General features: G+C 39.9%; 1 long non-coding RNA gene across 1 annotated transcript in view; it reads right to left on the bottom strand.

The window, feature by feature from the left end:
• Window positions 1-6992, bottom strand: part of LOC116696996 (uncharacterized) — a 20779-nt gene that overhangs the window by 7633 nt on the left and 6154 nt on the right. Inside the window, exon 3 of the long non-coding RNA XR_004333883.1 lies at window positions 1416-1422. This is a non-coding gene — a long non-coding RNA (uncharacterized LOC116696996). The remainder of the gene's footprint in view (window positions 1-1415; window positions 1423-6992) is intronic.

The following is a 6992-nucleotide window of genomic DNA, read 5'->3' as shown; positions in this document are numbered from 1 at the left end:
ATTGCACTTAAAATCCCTGTATTCATGATGTAAGGGTTATGTGGATTGAGAGAATGTCCATGTCTTTTATTTTATTATACATACTGTTTAAGTTTTATGTCTTTTGTTATATGGATTGTTGTTTCTATAAGAAAGTACTTATGGGAATGTAATTTACCTAGATATAAGCAGGGTAAGAATATTCTAATTGGATGTTAGATATTTGTTTAATTCTAATTGGGTTACGGGTTAAAACGGGAAAAAAAACGGAGCCTGTGGGGGAGACAGGAAAAAGAGAAAGAGATGATGCGTGACCGGGAACTGAAAAAGTCAAGACAGACGACAAGTTTGTCTAACAAGAACTTTGAAGTACTTTGCTGAATCTATCCCGGTGGGAGATATTGTTGGCCAAACAATCTCACTGACAAACAGACTGTTTCCTGACGGAGTTCGACGAGAGCGGCGTGCAAGGATTCACGGTGCGGACAAATCACCGAGTTCGACCAGAATACGGTAGACGTTCGTTTCTTGTTTGTTCACCGGAGTGAAGAGGACCTTATCGTTACTGGGAGAGCATACACGTGCAACGAACCAGGCCTGCTACGCTGGGGTGGTAGGGAGGTTTGTAGGCGAGTGACTGTGTGAGGATCTATTAGTGACCGAGTCATCGCTAGGAAGATGCAAATGTATGGGGTGAAATAGGGCTCATTGTTGACGTTAATTATTGTGAAACGGATATGTAAAAGGTCATATTTTGAGATAAACACTGAAATATTGTAAATGATGTTCAAATTTTGTTAAATTCATAGATGACCACAGAAAAGGGGGAAATGTGTTGACTTTATTTTATTTGAGATTGTTTTAATAATAATAATAATCCTTTACCTTTTACAAAACAGTTGTGGGCCTGATATTATTAATATTATATCACAAGAGAAAAAGGTGATTTAAAAAGAAACCATTTCATGTTTTACTACTTTGTACAAAAATAGAAAATAACATTCCGTATTAGTTTAACTGATCATCTAGAAATGTATTAATATAGGCAAGTAAATATATAACAGAGTAAGCTAAACAAACCCAATAGCTACTTTCATTTACCTGTTAAGGGTTGAAAGCGCTACATTTGTATCCTAATATACACATTTGTCTTTCAGAAGTTTCAAAATATAAATAAGACTTGAGACAAATGCAACGTTCATCCTCAAAAAAAATTGCGTTCTCTGTCTGTTGGTTCGACATTGTGAGTCAGCAGTAATTAAATGCATGCGCCCCATTAACATACTGTTTCTTTGCTTTCCTTGTCTTGACTGACATAAAAAGGGTCACTGACTGTGCACTGCATTTTAATTTAGGTCACAATCAAATACGTATATCAATCACCATATATCAATCAACATTGTTCTAGTATGTCTTATAACAGTCTTTGCACCCACGCCTGGTCTCCACAGATAACAATGACATTGCTGGCACAACTACATAATTATGTGTTCTCTAATTAAAGTTCCAGTGCGTGAGATTTCCATCTTGTCCAGTGAAGGCGTCACAGCACCTGCTAGCAGCAAACCATGCAAAACAGCATATGACTTGAGTTGCCTCAAATAAGGAGGAAGTACAGTTTGGCTGTGGCTGTCAAAAATAAATATTGCTTTTAGGGATAAATATGCCTCCTGCATGAACTGTACATAACAAAATAAGGTAGGCTCAGTTTTAACGAAGCTCATAATAAGATTTATTGTACAGCTTAAATAAAATATACAAAGTCTTTGGTGATTAGACTCCATCGCTATACAAATATCTTGTATATCTATACATAGGGGTAGAGAACCATCAGACCCCCGATGGAATCTAGACACTGGTGGTGGTGACAAAGGAGCCCGAAGACCAGACCAAAGGAGGCTCCGGACCGGTCAGCAGGAGTAGATGACTGGAGGTGGAAGGGGGGGGTGAAGGGTTGCACTCTTTGCCTGCAACGACAGCTGATAGCAAAGGCAGGAACGATTATTTAAAGCAGGGTTGTGGCTCTGTGATAGTTGGGTCTTCCTGAAAGAATTTAGGCTGAGCTACATTAGTAGCTACTTGGAGAGCCTAATATTATCTGAAGTGGTTGGCGGGGTAAAACATTCGAGAAATCTTTTTTGCTTTGGCCCTAAACTTTATCAGTAAAAACACTGAAAAGCAATGTAATTCACAGACTATTTCCACTGAAATTACCAAACACCAATGCAAATTCTGTCGCTATAGTTGGATGACCTGATTTGGAAAAGATTAAAAGAAACCAAATTGGTCTGAGAGTAAGATGTGTTTGTTCTGCTTGTCGCTGTGGCAGTGTCTCTTTTCCAGCTTCTGAAATAATATCACTTCTATATTAAGGCCACGGAAGCTGTTAGTCTTTAATATAAATATTACATTTAGTCACTGAAATATATATTCCCCTCTCTGGACTGGACTGGTATAATATTTACACTCTTATTACAAATATTAAAAACCCTGCCTCTTCAGATGGAGCATACCCATTACTACATAAACCAGACACAACACAGACCCCTCATTAAACCCCCAGATTCTCTCTGCGTAATGTGTCTGTTTCACTTTTAAGAATGAGGTGACGCTCAATCTTGGAATAACACATTTATTTCCTGTCGGAAATATGAAAACAGTTCAGATCAGGAGCTGTAGCATGTACACTTAAACTTGTGATCACTTACTGACTTCTTCTACTGCGCTACTGGCATCCACTACTTTCATAACTCTTACACAATAACTATCAATAACAATAAACTTTATAATCCACAGAACTCATACATTAAACAAACTTGGTACCATACTCGCTATTGCATTCACTGTTACTTCGTGTCAATACTCATGTTAAGTACCCAAATACATGTTTACACACTCTTACATGTACTACAGGTAAGTATTGAGCAAGTAACCATAGCTACAAAGATACTGTCTCTTTTGGTGTCAAATTACTCTTTTACAACACACACACACACACACACACACACACACACACACACACACACACACAGGTAAGTGATGCATAAATAAGACATGAAAATAATATGCCAGACTGAATAATCTATGAACTTGCCTTTTTACTCTTACTGTTTTTAAACCTCTATGAATTATGCTTTTTTTTTTACATATTTAAGAAATATACAGTGACAATTACAAACAAAACAATGAAACGAGAACACGTCCCAGGGCCAACAAAAAAATAATAACATATAACAATATTTTTACAAATAATAGGTAAACAGAGGAAAGACGGGAGAGAGGGAGACAAAACAGCACACGCAGAAACGGACATACACACAGACAGGAACAAGACAAGGGACCAAACACTTGCGCAAGTTAGAGGTCGGCCCTCACAGATTCACCACCACGTGTCCAGAGTCGTCGCTGGGTCACCATTTATCCTCGCCGTGGACAGTTCCAAATGGACCACGTCCAGGTAGGAAAGGGTCTAGGTGCGGATAGATAGGTTGTGTGGTGTTTTCCAACGGATAGCAATCCTTCTCTTAGCAGCTGTAAGTCCAGCAAACTCAGCACGTTCCAGAGAGCTGAAAGACCTTTCAGAAGTCATTCAGAATCAAGATCTTAACAGTAACAGGCACAGTAATCTTAAACAAGGATTCAATCTTGTTCCAGAACTGATCAACGGGAGCAGACTCCCAGAACATGTGTAGATATGTGCCTTGTGCTTTAAATTGGCAGAATGTACATAAAGGGATGTTAATTATTTTCATGTGATGCATTTTCATGGGGGTGAGATATGTCCTATGAATGAAATTGTAGTGAATCTGCCAATGGTCTGGATTGGGAGATTACTTCTTGAATGTTAGACCATACATCATGCCACTTAAGATCAATACTCAGGCCTGGGCAATCACGTGCCCAGATCCTCTCAATAGAAAGGGCAGAGTGGCCAGAGATCACCAAGAACTGATCAAGCCTAGACTACCATACCACAGTTTTTAGTTTGCACAGTAAATAATTTTCGAACAGGATGAATGGGCAAAGGCCTCTGCCAGGGGACACTGTGTGCGTTGAGTGCCGACCTTAACTGCAGGTAAAAGAAAAGGAGGAATGTGTTAGATTGAATGCATTCGGCAAGTCAGAGAGTGGTAACAAGCCAACTTCGATAAAAATGTCTTTTAGACAACAAACTCCCCTTTGTTCCCATTGTTGGCCTGGTATCGGTGTTTTGCCTTCAAGTTTAGGGAATTAACCCGCTACCGGCCCTTTAAATTTATTGTAGTTTGAGATACACTTTGACCCAGAATAGGAAGTCGGCCATTTTAGTTTTGGCAGGCAGCCTTATTTTTATTGAAGGGACTCACTTATTTCATCTGCTGCCATCCTTCTTTTGTTTATGCCTTCGAAAGCATCGTCTGTAAGTACTAGTTTAACACAGATCATACAACAATATCTGGGCATTATTTTTGCGATGAATGTTTTACCAAGCCATATTTTTGTAAATTGGTAACTTGTAGTATCAACCACACGTATTAGCTTAACTGCATGCTATGTTGACCGTATACTTAAAATACTATACAACTGATGTACTGTTAGCAGCTACGTAGAGTTTATATTACAGTTTAAACTTTGTGCATCTTGCTTATTGTATTTTTTTGTTTATGTTCTACAGTTTCACTCCTATTCATACTGTATATGACGGTGACGCCAAATAAATCACCAGGAGCTTGGACGCTATATCCTGACTCCCGTATTCATTTGAATGGAGTTTGGCTTACTGCTGAATTGTGTACACGTACACACACAAGGAGAGCAGCACAATCGGCCTCCCACCAATCAGGAGTGCTGTATTATTGAATATAGGGGGAAAAGTGTGGCAGTTACAAGCTAAACGGCAGCATGTTTCAGCTAATCTCCAAGTCTTGATAAGATGTGAGATAACAGGGCCAAAGTGTAGTTGGCACTGTTTGTTAGAAACACTGGCAAAAAGAACGTCATTGAGTGACCAAGGCTCTGTCATGGGACCTTCTAAGGTCTGCCAACAAACACATGTATCTGGGTTAAACCAAGTGAGGAGGGGCATATGAAGGAGCAGAAATAGTGTTTGAAATTGGGAACTGAGAGACCACCGTCCCCTTTCCTCTTCTGTAGACATCTTGAGTCATGGCCACTTGCCTTTCCAGGTAAATTTTGATACCGCTGATTGTAATTTATTCCAGCAGGAGGGGAGAGGTAGCATAGAGCTCACAAAATGAATCCTGGGTAAAACAGTAATTTGTGTTCCCCTTGTCCTGTGTCAGATCATTGTGGGTGTACTGCGTGTTTGTTAGTCTTCCCTGTTTGGTCGCAGTGTTCCTGGTTGCAGTTTATTCTAGTTTCTGTTTGGACTTCCTTTTCTTCTTTTTGCCTGCTTTTTTTCAATTCTCCTTTTGTTTTGTATGTTTTTGGTTTGGTATGAAAAGTCATTATTATCCACTCCACTGCCTACCGCCTCTGCTTTTGGTTCCGCCATTCTCTAGATTATAACAGTACTGGGATCTGGCCGGTCAATCCACTTAATCTTCGAGGAAGAGGATGAATGTCTCCCTGGACCGCCGCTGCCCTCGCATTGCCTGGGCTGTCCACCGCTGCTGTACCTAGCTAGTAAATCAGTATAACTACAACAGGTTATTGAAACAAAAACAAACCAAACGGTCTTCTTTTTACTTATAAAACATAAAGTTACATAGGCATGGTACGCACGATCAACAACTGTGTTGCTTCCAACACATCTAACTTCAAACTAAACTAACTACATCCAATCTAATTATGCTATGACGTAGTGCTATCTGACTGGAAGCTCAAAATACTGAAATGTTATCAGACCTAAACATTACTAGATCATGCATTTTAAACCAATACATTTCTTATGAATTTTCCTGAGAAATGTTTTACCATTTTAACTTTTTAAACTACATTATTATTTCTGATGAACTAGTCCCTATTTGGCTCTTACAGCTGCCCTCACACCATCTGGACTGATGATGCTCTTGTTGCTCTTACAGGGCCAGGGACAACAATCACTAGAAATTCTTAGGGTCTTCATGAATTAACCCTGACTTTATTTCCTCTGTCATTACAAGAGGAGGAAATCATCACGGGAGAGAAATTAATATAATTTCAAGTAATGTATTATTCATCAAATTCTGAAGTGTGCGTGTGTGCATGCGCGCACAAGGTTCAGCATGTTCCAAAGTTTAGTCCCAAACTACTCAGGCCTCATCCAAAAGCTGGCCCCAGAAAGGCCAATGGTCAACATCGTGACACCCCTGTAAAGGAGGCCCTTGAAGAGAAAGATCATGGCAGAGAAAAAGGAAGGAGAAAAAAGAAACCCAATACCTGGTGTGTGACGAATGGTTCTCAAGGCCACGGTTGAGAGAGAAATGGGTGTCTTTCTCCAGGTGTAGCATGACACATAGAGTGTACCATGGTGGAGACAGCTACACATGTTATCATTGTGAAAAGGACACCTGTACAGTTGAGCTGTAGTACTACTACTTCTTCAATGGGTGTTATAGATTGATAATAGTCTACAAGCTAATAAAATTTCATGTGAAAATTCACTTCTTTTCAGTATCTATTTTTGTGTGAACAATCAAAACGCAAAACGTGTCTCAAATGTACTCAGCCTACCCTATATAATTTCCTTCCACCACTAGGGGGGGTCAATTTATGAACCGCTCATGTGGGTCGTAGTAGAGGGTAGGAATAAACAACTGATATGGTCGTGTGGTTTGGAAGACTTTGGAGGAGTTGATGAGATTGCATTGCCAGACCTTCCTTCACAGCGCAGCGGAGGAGGGTCTGGCTATTCGACACAGAATTTTGGGATGGGAGAGCAACGTGCTGAGTGCCGCACCGAGCCACGGTGCTGTTGCAAAATAGCCTTGGGAAGGAACCTGTTTCGTTGGAACGTGTGTACGTTCAAAAGTTGTTTTAGTCGTTCAACTGAAAACTCTGATTGGACAGTTAGTCTAGCTAGCTGTCTGGAT

The sequence above is a fragment of the Etheostoma spectabile genome, chromosome 10 (assembly GCF_008692095.1).
Source record: "Etheostoma spectabile isolate EspeVRDwgs_2016 chromosome 10, UIUC_Espe_1.0, whole genome shotgun sequence".
NCBI classification, from domain to species: domain Eukaryota; kingdom Metazoa; phylum Chordata; class Actinopteri; order Perciformes; family Percidae; genus Etheostoma; species Etheostoma spectabile.
This window is presented reverse-complemented; position numbering and strand designations above follow the sequence as displayed.